This window comes from Artibeus jamaicensis, unplaced genomic scaffold, assembly GCF_021234435.1.
Source record: "Artibeus jamaicensis isolate MK-2021 breed Jamaican fruit bat unplaced genomic scaffold, CSHL_Jam_final contig_332, whole genome shotgun sequence".
Lineage (NCBI taxonomy): Eukaryota > Metazoa > Chordata > Mammalia > Chiroptera > Phyllostomidae > Artibeus > Artibeus jamaicensis.
The window spans coordinates 10,396,396-10,408,452 of record NW_026521788.1 but is presented as its reverse complement, the minus strand read 5'-3'; the positions used below and the strand labels follow the sequence as shown (position 1 = coordinate 10,408,452).

Here is a 12,057-nt window from a genome sequence, read left to right as displayed (position 1 = left end):
CCCACAGAAAAGGTGTACCGTGACTTTAAAAGCATATAGTTACTCATGACAAAGCCAGGGGAAGCAGCTGTCCCTGTGTCACTGGGAACTCTTGCCCTGACTGAAAATGAGAGTCAAAAGAAGGTAGAATACATAGGGAAACTGGCAAAAATGACACATCATTGAAGGGATTGGATATGAGGTCACATAGGGAAATTCTAGGCCAAGCATTTAAAATAAGGGCAGGCTGAGAAGGAAAAAGGAAGAAACCATGTGGTCTGAAAGGGTGCACATAGGAGTTGGCAGACAGTTCTGGTATGAAAGGGAAAAGCCACATGGTATAGAGTAAGAGCTCAACATGAAATCTGGAGTGAGAAGAAGAAGACAGTGGCAAAGCTGATGGGCCTGTGTGGGGACCTGCCTAACCAAGAACAGATTCTCGGGAGATGCTTGGAGCTGAAATGTGACCAGAAATGTTGAGCTGCAGACCCCTGCTTCTCTGAAGGACATACAGAGAAGCCATTCTCTTGGGACACGTGCCTCCCTGGACTCTGCATGATCCAGTGTAACACAGCACTGAACTACCACGTGGAGGCTGAGAACAATGTAGCCCAGATCCTGAAGGAGACAGCTGCTGTGAGAGGATGGCAACACTGAAACCCACAGGTGCACATTCCAGAGGGGATGGAGATCTGTTTGCACAGATGGCTTAAGAACAGATGAGGATACAGGGAACCTCTGGACATGGTTTTGGCTTATAGCCTTTTGGAGAGCAAGGGAGTGCTGGGTCTCATGAGAAAACAGGGCTCTCATGAGGAGTGCTCTTAGGCCCCCTTAGGAAGTTGAAATCCTGTTAATAAAAACCTGTTTCCTTCAACACTAATTGTTGAGTCATGTGTCAAGGTGCCATGTGGCAAAGCCCAAGTTTGCTTGATTACATAATGATTTTCTCTTTTCCCTCTATGACTAAGCCTTGGTGCTTCCTCAACCTAGTTTTTACATTTAGGATGTGACCCAGATTTTCTCACCAAGTGAAAAAGGGCAGAAAAGGGTCTCAAAGTTCTATATTTTTTTCCTAGCCATGAACTAGTGGTATTTATTTTATCCTAAATCACAAGTATGATTGCTGTAGAATTTCCTTTAAGGCCTATTTAAAAAAAATAAAAAATAGCCTTGGCTGGTGTGGCTCAGTGGATTGAGTGCTAACCTGTGACACAAAGGGTCGCTGGTTCAATTCCCAGTCAGGGTACACACCTGGTTTGTGGGCCAGGTCCCCAGTAGGGGGTGTACAAGAGGCAACCACACCATTGGTGTTTCTCTCCCTCCTTTCCCCTCTCTAAAAATAAATAAAGTTTTAAAGAAAAATAAAAAATAACAAATAAGTTTTAAATTAAGGTATATATACAGTGTCAAGTAAGTAACAATAAAAAGTGATATATTGGCCTCGACATCTGTGGTTTGTGGATTCTAGTCTCTAAATTCTCTAGTTTGTAATGTTTGTGAGGAAGTGCCTGTAAAGAATTCACACCTAGTGTATACCCATTCCACCATGTATCATAGCATAGCTGTTGAACAGCAGTCAGACTTCACCATCTATATGCACATAGTTACAGAGATAAACTTAGAGCTAGTTAGCCAACCAGCTGGTCGATAGGTAGAGAGACACTGTACGAGGTTGTTTTTACAATGCAGCTCTTCTATCACAGTGAGCTCCTTTAGGTAAGTCCTTCAGGAAGAAATATAGTTATTATAATGCTGTTGTGTACAGTTGTGTGTCAAGGATAGATGTCAGAGAAATCCTGCTGTTCCTCAGAAACAGTAATTCTAAACAATTATTTTAAATTATACAAGCCAAAAGTAGTACACCATGGAATAATTTTGTTTTGTTTTTAATCAGTGAGAATAGCTCACTAGCTTATTCAGTCAGTGAGTGTTTCAGAAGACTATTAATATCAAAATTATTATAGATTTTTATTTGTTTAAAGCCCAGTTTCTAAAAAGAAATCAATGCTTAAATCCTGACATACTGAGGAAAACAGTAACAAATTCTTATGCTATTGTTCCATTTGTACAAGACATCTGATTTGCAGAAAAATAAAATGTGAAATTTTATAAATCAAATGTATTTTATAATTATTTCTATTAGAAAAAGATCTTCTTGTGACTTCTAGATATAAATATTACAAATCTAAAATAGCTAAATAATAACTACAACCCAAGATAAATTTGTGTTGTCTTTTTCTTTGTTATACTAGGAGAGAAAATAAGAACTAGAATAATTGGATGGCAAAATTTTTATTGAAATAGTATTTTATATAATGAAATATTGATTTAAAATAAAACCAGTGGATGTATATTTTAGATATGTATGTATAAAAGATGGATACAGTGGATAGCTGATGGCTTCCTTGATTAAGCAGCCACTGGTGGGCCTGACAAGGGTTGTATATGTAATTTTAAAATGTGAGTGGTCGAGACTCATTCCTGAGCTCATATTATTGATGGGTTTCATTTCACATCTGGAGGCATCTTGCTGTTTGAGGAACTGGAGAATAGACATAAGTGTGAAGTGTTTCCTGTTTATGTCGTATTGCTTGAGCTACCACATGTAAGTCACGTAGACAGTGAGCAGATTGGCATTCTACCCACTGCTGACTGGAAGTGATATCTAGTAGGTAGTCCTTGTGGATTATGTGCACCTGCTCAGCAGCTTTCTCAAATAGTCAAGCAAGGACTGACTCTGTTTCACTCCTGAGAAATCAAACGTAATTATAATTACCCAGTCCAATGACCATCAGTTCTCTTCATTGAGTACTTGAGGGAATTTACATAAATTGCCATATAATAAAGTTATGTTCTTCATCATTCCCAATTGATAAGTGAGAAAACTAAACTTGAGTTATTTAACTAGCAAAACTCACAGTCAGTGGCATAGTCCAAAGTAAAAATTCTGTATAGTACCAACAACTGTGCTCTTTAGATAATGATATTTTTGAAAATTTTTAATTTGAGTAGATAGAGTTTAAGTAAATTCTTCACTGACCTTTGAAGTTTCCATGCAAACAAGTTTCTCTGTAGTTTCACTTTTTACCAGTCCATATTAATACATATCAGAGGAACTAGGCAATGTAGTAAGAATAAGCAAACAAAAAATTAGAAATTAAAAAACTAATGAACAAATAGATGAATGGATAGAAGGATAGATAAACACAGAAATGCAAAGATAAAAATAAAATCAATCACACTAACAAAAGTATAATTTAACATATAAAAGAAGCTCTTTATTTTAATTTTTAAAGTAGAAATATTGTAATGAAAACACAATTATCTAAAACAAAAGACTCATTTCATTTCCTAAGAGGGATTGTCACTTCAGGCTGCTTCCAGATCTAAAGTAGCTCTACATCTATAAAAGTTGGGAAATATTGTTAAAGAAGACATTTCTAACTAGCAGTAAGTCTGATATGGAAGCAGGAATGTCTTTGTATTGTTGACCTTAAAAAAATCAGTCATATATTTCTCCAGTGAAATGGGATTATTCAGGATCAACAAAAAATTCCAATCCTAACATTCAATCATGATGGGCCAAGAGGGGCGGGGCCGGGGGAAGAGCACTTCTTTTTACCTTTGGATTATATTAGTTTGGGTTTGGGATGGACCAGGTGCTTTTTCAAAAGTACCAATCAACTCATCAAGCTTTTGTGGGCTTTCTGATGGGTCCAACCCCCTAGTTAGACTAAAAGGACTCTATGTGCAAGCACTTCCCCAGCAACTCCCCAGCAATCTGGTACCAGAGGAGGGAAGGGAGAAGGTGTTACTCCCCTGGCTGGAGAAATGTTGTAATTCCCAGGAGTGTGAAGCTGTAGCTTCCTGGTGAGGTAAATAGTCTAGTGCTCCCCAGTTTATTAAGCTCCATGTCTAATGTTTTTGACACCTTTTCTTTTTAATAATTAGTGAATTCCCTGTGGTAACATTACCAAATGAACATTATAATCATCAAGTAAGATTCATACTGAAATACCCACTAATGGAGTTAGTGAATGGCCAGCTCCTCTCACTTTAAAATGACCCGGATCAGCCCTGGCTGGGTAACTCCGTGAGAGCCCTGTCCTGATGTACCATGGTTGTGGGTTTGATCCCTAGACAGGTCATATAGAAGAGTCAACCAATGAATGCATGAGTAAGTGGAACAACAAATCGATGTTTTTCTCTCTCCCTTTTTCTCTCTCTCTCTAAACTCAATTTAAAAATTAAAATTACCAGGATCAACAATATATGTCATTGTTATTTAGATTCCCTGTGCCGGCTCCCATTTTACAACCTCCCCCTAGGCATACACACATACACTCCCAAGTACACTCTCATGGGCTTATCAAGGGTTAACTTATAGAAGTTATTACTGTGTAAGTAATAACTCATGACACATTACCAAAAGTGATCCTTTGGTGTATTCAGTACTCTACATTTCAGTTTTACTTAGGTTGGTGGGGCAACTTTCTTCTGTAAAAGATCCAATGCTCTACATCAAAACAATTTGCAATTTGGAATTTAAAAATATAATCAATTGGTTATATATGAAAACTAGATTTGGACTTTTAGGTATATAATATTTAACTGTTACTCATTTTACTTTAATTATTAAAATTGATTAATCAGATTAATTACACTTTCTGCAAGTACTTGAATATAAGTCTAGAATTAGGTATTTTATTTTCAGATCTGTCACTCATTAGTTCTGGTTTTGGGGAGAATTCATTCATCCATTTCATTCTCCCTTGGTAATTCGGCATTGTTTTTCTAGATGTAATTGAACTTAAATGTACTCTTTGGAGCTTCTATTCACAATAGGTTCTGTTCTCAAACCAAAAAAATAATAATTTTATAAAAAGAAAGAGAAATGAAAACTTTATGTCAAAAGGGATCCACTGCTATCTCAGAGCGAAAGTAGAAAACTAAAATGCCTATACTGGTTATAAGAAATTAAAATGAGTGAAGCTGCAACTAGAAGAGACACCAGCATTCGGACTGCCTGTCACTACCAAACACAATAAGCAATGACAGTGATTGAATCTTTTACCAGCACTTTATTCAGATGGCCGGTGACCTGAGAAGATGGTGGGTCCATACCCTAAAATACGGTCTTGTCTTTTCTTTCCAGCCAGACCTTTTATAAGGTGGGGGTGGGTAGATAAACAAGGTGTGGTGAGGGCTTTGAAATTCAGAGAGGATTAGGGAAGGAAAGCTGCAACACTCCTGTTCTGGGCAGTTAGCTGTTCCCAGGGGAGGGTGGTCATCTGCTCTCCCTGGAACATAAAGGCCCAGATGCCTCCAACTTGTCCCCAGGTGGTAATCTCTAGCCAAGCGCCCCAGGAGGCTGGCTGTTTTCCCAGGAGCTAGGATGGGCCTTATCTGTAGTTTCTGAAACAAAAGCTTTAACATACACATTACTTGCTAGACTTATAACTTTTTACCTTAAGCTGAAATTTTCCAAGTCTTGAGTCCTCCATCAAAGCAACAATGGTGAAAAACAGTATCTGAATCATGATGATAAATAATAAATGTACCCATCGTCATATTTAAGGACACAGTAGGATGGTGCGCATTATAATCATAGAAAACACCCTACCTAACCACGCTAACAGCTACTAAGTCTCATGACTGTTTATGAAGAATATGAGTAGGTATTCTGTTTTTTCAAGATACCATATATTAAAATGTTCATATCATCGCTTCTCGGCCTTTTGGCTAAGATCAAGTGTAGTATCTGTTCTTATCAGCTTAAATGTTCATATGAAATATTCAAATTTTTATAGTTTGGTAACTGATTATTTAAAAATGTAGTGGTGATTTTTTTTTTGGTCAAACAAATACAGAGTGTAGCAAAAGTAGATTTATAATTGTATGGAAAATAATACAATAGTTAATAAATAATAATAAGGAATAATTTTGAGTTTCCTGTACTCACAACTATAAACGTCCTTTTGGTCCACTGTGTATACTGTCAGCCAAAAGGCAACCAGTTTTTGATATTGATTTTAAGCTGGTTTTTAAGAAAAAAAGACTCAGAAAGAACATTTGATCCTCCCCTCCTTTACCTGCCTAGAGAAATTCAGGTTGAAAACCTGCTTAAAGGAAAAACATCACGTTAGCATCATAATATGAGCTAAATGTAAAGGACAGCAAGAAATATAGTAAAGCCTGTTTGTTGAACTTCCTGCTGCATCCCATTTTTTATGAGTGGCCCAGTAAAATTTGTTTACCATGCTCCCTCTTTCTCATCTAAATGTAAATTGTGTACTTCCTCTGTGAAATCCTAGACCCTATCTCCTCTTCTCCTTTGTCCAAAATGGCATATAAATCTCAAACGCTCAAATGTGACTTTGGGTGTTATATGTTATGGCATCCCTGAGTGTACAGCCATAAATTGTGGACATTTTCTTCTGTTAGTAGGTCTCACGTTATTTGATTATTAATTAACTCAGCTATAAGAACATAGAGGTGGGAGGAAAAAATTTTATGTTTCTGTCAGTCATCTGTCAAAGTCCATATTTCTACCTGATACTTCAGTTTTCTTTCTCACGCCACAAAGAGATGATTGCTTATGCTTGAAAAGTATGTAGATAGAATTATTAATTTCTTTTGCAAATGCTTCCAGATGCATAGAATTTTCATCTTAAAAATTTATCTCATTTATATTTAAAGATTTTATTTATTTATTTCTAGAGAGAAGGGAAGTGAGGGAGAAAGAGAGAAAGAGAGAAACATCAAAGTGTAGATGCTTTTTGTGAGTGTCCTACTGGGAACTCATCTAGCAACCCAAGCATGTGACCTGACTAGGAATTGAACTGGTGCCCTTTCAGTTCACATGCAGGCACTCATTCCACTGAGCCACACCAGCCAGGGTTATCTTATGTATTTTATTGACACACTGTGCCTACAATTATTACATGTCATCTTTGTTAGCTTCTCTCTTAAACTAACATTGAAGAATTATTTTGCTGCTTTTATGTATTGAATTATTAAATCCCAGTCCCCCCAAAATACCTAAAACATTTTTATTTTGTATCTATTACTGAATTTTTCTTCCATATATTGATAGATCTGCTCTGATAGTGGTAGGATTTTTCTGTGCTCTCAGAATTGTAGAGCCAGAGCATAGGGGAGAAGGGCTATTAATGTACCACAATTGGTATTAGTTTACCACGCACTACAGCTGTTAGCACCAGTATTTACCTAATTATTGGTAAAAAAAGGGGAGTTGCACATTGAGTTTGATGAACTGGAGAGCATAAGCCTGTTTGCTTAGCCTGGAAGCTATAGCTCTGTAGCCCAGAGGATTACAGTATTGCTCTACTGAGGGGATTAACATCCCTCCCTCCACCAGTCCAGTACAGGATTGTTGGGGATGCAGGAGAGGGGTGCTGTAACATAGAGGCTGTCAGTCTAACTAAGGGTTATAAACCTATCAAAAGCAGGCATATGTTTGGGAAACTGCTTGGTTTATTTGAAAAGCTTGTTCTCTTCCAAGACCACGCTAATATAATCTCAGGGGAATAAATAGGCTCTCTCTCTTTCTTTCTATCTCTCTCTCGTCTTGACCTGCACTTGCACTGTGCACTTGCATGTCCTCTCTCCATAGCCACACGGCCTTAGTCGCCACGTGGCCCATAGCTGTGCAGATTCCACAGGCAGGCTCCAGGCCTGAACACTGCAGCACAGCAATGGACTGCAGCTGGGAACATATGCCACTAGCTGGGTGCTGGTCCCGACTGTATTTTAATGTGGAACAGAAACTCTGGGGAGTGGCCTTTACTGGCCCAACTGAAGACAAGGCTGGACCTTTTCCATGGCAAGATGGATGGAGGTGGGACATTGGGAAGTCACGAAGGCAACCTCCTTAATTTTACATCATCAGTAAAGCTCATCGCAGAGTCCCATCCTCCTGTGTGGGTCTCAGGAAAATTCTTCCCCTTTTGATACCATAAAAACCCCACTTCCACCAATAACACAATCACTGGGGTATATAAATAAACCTTTATATTTCCAGAACTGATTATTTAGATTAACTTCTGACTCTGTTAAGATTTGTTTAACTTTTCTGAAAATTGTATTTACTAAAAAGTAAATAGAACATAGCAGAATTATTGTACATGTACCATTAACATTTTTAGAGGCATGATTCCTATCTCTTCCTACTGCTTGATAAACTCATTCTGAGCCACAGTTCCACTCTTCTTCCCTGAATAGAATAAACATTTTGAAGTGATGGCAATTACTTCTTATGTCTACAACTCCATCCATAATAAATGATTTGTTCCCAATTATCTGAGTGAACTAGATGTCCTTTGTATTAAGCTAGCTACCCTCCTGCAAAAGCCATTGGTGCTTTATATCATTTTTTCTGAGGTTACATTCCGGTCACCTTCCCTACTGACCATTTAAATGAACTTGCTGAAACCTGTAATCTCAGATTTGATCCCGTTGCCTGTTATTTGACTTTCATTTTTCTAGTCAGGCTATTTAGTCACATATATTCTATTAGAATGTCTGCTTTAGCATTTTAATAAGTGGATGATGTAAATTACTGAGGTTTTAGGATGAAATTTTGTGTGATAGATACCATTTTCTCTCACGGAATTTCATTCTAAAGACTGTCAAGTATAGCATAGTTCAGGGGAGTGCTAACAACCTCTGTTCTAAGGGCCAAAGCTAATTTGTTTTTTTAATCCATGTTAATTTAAAGTTATTTAAATTATTTAAAGGAGGAAGTTATTTAACCTCCTTAAATTAGCTTTCCTATTTTATAAAGTGGTGATAAGAACACCATATACATTCAAAATTGCTGTGAAGATTTTTTAAAGAAATACTATACCTAGAATGCTTAGTATAGTATTTCACATGTAATAAATTTCCTGTATTGTAGTCCTTGTTGGTATTTCCTACATATTGGTCCTTGTCGTCATTGTTATTTCATGACCAGCTTTCTGCATTACCCTTGGAAACTGGCTCTGCCCTGGGGAAATGTAGGGAACCACCTCGGTCCCAGAACAAGTACCTAGAATATTGACTCTTTCATGGTTTCTATACCCTAGATCCCACAAATACAGGAGAGGACAATTTTGTGGTGATATTCAAAAGATCTGGAATGAAACTGCTATTTCTTTAGTTTGTGGATTAGGGCTTAATAGAGTCTGGCATTTTAATTTCTTAAAATAATAAATGTGCATACTCTCAAAATTTATAATATCAACATTTACTGGGGTAAATTCAAAATTCATATCATGTTCTAATTAAATGAAAAAAAACTTATTAACAGAAATGTAATCTTATTAAACATTATTTCTCCAACAACAACAAAAAAAATCTTAGGATATGGATTACAAATGAACCCAAACTGAGAAATATCAAGCAAAAAAATATGTTTGTGGCATGCTAAATGATAGGGAATGAAGAGAACAACACATTGCTTTGTTATTGATTCTTCTCATCTGTTGTAGTTTGCTGCCTCCTGCTTCCCTTGATTGTGTTCATCAATAATATCAGTGTAGACCACATGATCTGCTGTCTTCCCTCCCACTTTCAGAGATAAATGAAAACCATCAATAAAAGTCTGCTGAAAACCCTCTTATCTCCCATTGTTTACATCAGGGTAACTGCCAACCACAACTGAGTGCTCAGTGGGGCACCTTTTGGGCCCTCTGATGTACTTTACTGCTGACTTATTTTCACTGTAACAACTGTTATTACCAAGCTCCAAACAGCAAGTGCTGAACCTCAGACGGTCCTACAGTAGCCTCATCCATCAGTCACACTCTGTGCCTGACCGTCTTAAGAGAGAAATTTCCAAAGAGAAAACAGGTATCTGTCACGCAGTATTTTATTTCGCACCGCCTGTAACATTCTCCTTGTATGACTGATAATACAAGAGACATGCTGAGCTCAGGCTAATGACTTTTTAAAAAAATTTCAAATGATTCAGCCAAATTTTCCCTCTGAATTAGGTACTGAACAGGTGATGTTATCAAATCATTTATTTATAGTTTCTCTTCCATTATAAGGGAGAGAGCTCAGAGATGTGCACAGTGACATTTGTAGTTAAAAGTGGTAATAAATAAAAGATTGTTGTTTATGCTTTGATCAGGGAAGCATTTAATCTGGAACCATGGCAATAAATGTATGTAAGGTGGGGCTGAGCCCAGCCCTCAGCAAATAGAAGTCATTCAGCATTATCTTGCAGTGTTTTTTCGTGGTTCTTGTCACTAGTAAAGAAATGTTGAATTGGAACATATAATCAGTAGAAACACTCATGACACTAGCATATTTAATAGAATAAGATAGCAACTGGTAAACATTTTGAGGGGAAGAACTCTAAGAAAGGTGAAAAGAATGACTGCAGCATCCACTACAAGTTATGGCGTATCTACTTGTGGGAAAGGATTTAGGCCTAATCCAAGATACCAGCCTTCTCATCCAGTGATATCAGTTAAAGACACCATTTATACTTTTTTCATTTTTATTATAAGGAAGATAAAATACATCATATCACTCTCACCAAGAAGAATTCTATGTACCACCTCACTAACTCATATAGGCCATTTTTTCTTTTGATCTCCTTTTTCTTCCTTTCTCCTTCCTTTTAAAAAAATTTCTTTTCAAATCTGGAATGTAAACACATGCATCATTATGAATTTCTCTCCTATCTGTGAATGTCAATGTACAAGGGACAATAGGGAAGTAGCTATAGGTGAATTAAAAAAAGTGAACATGTTTATGATAAACTGAGATTACTGCCTGTCCTTTGGATTTTCTTTCATATCTGTTTCTCATATGCTCCAAGACTAAATGGAGTATTTCATTTTTTGGGGGGAAGGGGGTGGAGTTTTTACTGGAAGGACCCTTGGCAAGCAGGATGATCAAGAAGTATATCCAAAGTACATAAGAGACATTGAAGGCAGCATAGTTAATGAAAGAGTTCAATACATAGCTCAGCAGAGTGAAAATGATTCAGAGCTAGAATATTAGTGCTGGTCTTAGGGAATTAGTTTGTTACAAAATTAGGAAGATGATTTATGAGGATAAACACAGTAAAGAATAAGAAAAGGTGACAACAAATAATATATAATGAGCTAGGTCAATTGTTTTGACCTAACCATTAAGAACTGTAGTGAACCAGGGTTTGTTTTTGTTTATCTTGAGGTTTTTTTTTCCCTTTTAAGTTACTGGTTATGTGTTTAGAGTAAGCATGATTGGAAAATAATGGAGAAGACAAGAATTGAATTTTGTTTGCTCAGTTATTCATGGATTTATTCATTCTTTGAAAGATTACTTATATGTGCTGATGTTTCAGAATTCTAAAACCATGGGGTTAATTATAACTACATAGAAATCTAATATTGAAATGGAATAAAAATTCTGCTCATGGAAGAAGGTTTTTATATTAAACTTTACTGGGTTTTTTTATGTCTTTATTGGGAATTCACTTGAAGTCCTACATTTTCCCTAAAGATTGAAAACCTTATTTACATAATCATCCTTCTCAGTTTTCCTAGTTCCTGTATACAATGTGCACCCACGTTTTTGACCTAAACATTCTGGAAAAAATATTTCGTTTTAATTTTTTAATTCTATTTATTCATTAATTTATTTATATTTAGATATTTGGTTTTTGTACTACAAAGGAATTTTAGCATTTATTTTTTAACATATTATGGTACAAGAAACTTTATATAACAAATAATTATAAAACACAAGAATAGATACAAAGTATTTCAGGTAGTACCAATGTATGATGTGCATCCTTATTTTTCCCTCAAAAATCTGGGCAAAAACAATGAGCATTATCTGCAAAATATGATATATATTCATGTGTTAGTAAAATACTTTTTTTCATACTCAATATTTCCAATATCTCAAGTAGAAACGATTTTACCATTTTTTTTCTTGTGACTGACTGACTTTCTGGGGCAAAAGTCAAAAGTAAGAATTGTATGAATCTTTTGTTGTATGAATTTCAGCTAATTTAAGACTTTTGAATGATGGGCAATACAGCCAAGTATTTAAGACCCTGAACTCAGGCAA

At 36.4% G+C, this 12,057-nt stretch overlaps 1 pseudogene; it reads left to right on the top strand.

Moving 5' to 3' along the window:
- Positions 1–5,704: 5,704 nt before the first annotated feature.
- Positions 5,705–5,806, top strand: LOC119042909 (uncharacterized; annotated as a pseudogene).
- Positions 5,807–12,057: the final 6,251 nt, after the last annotated feature.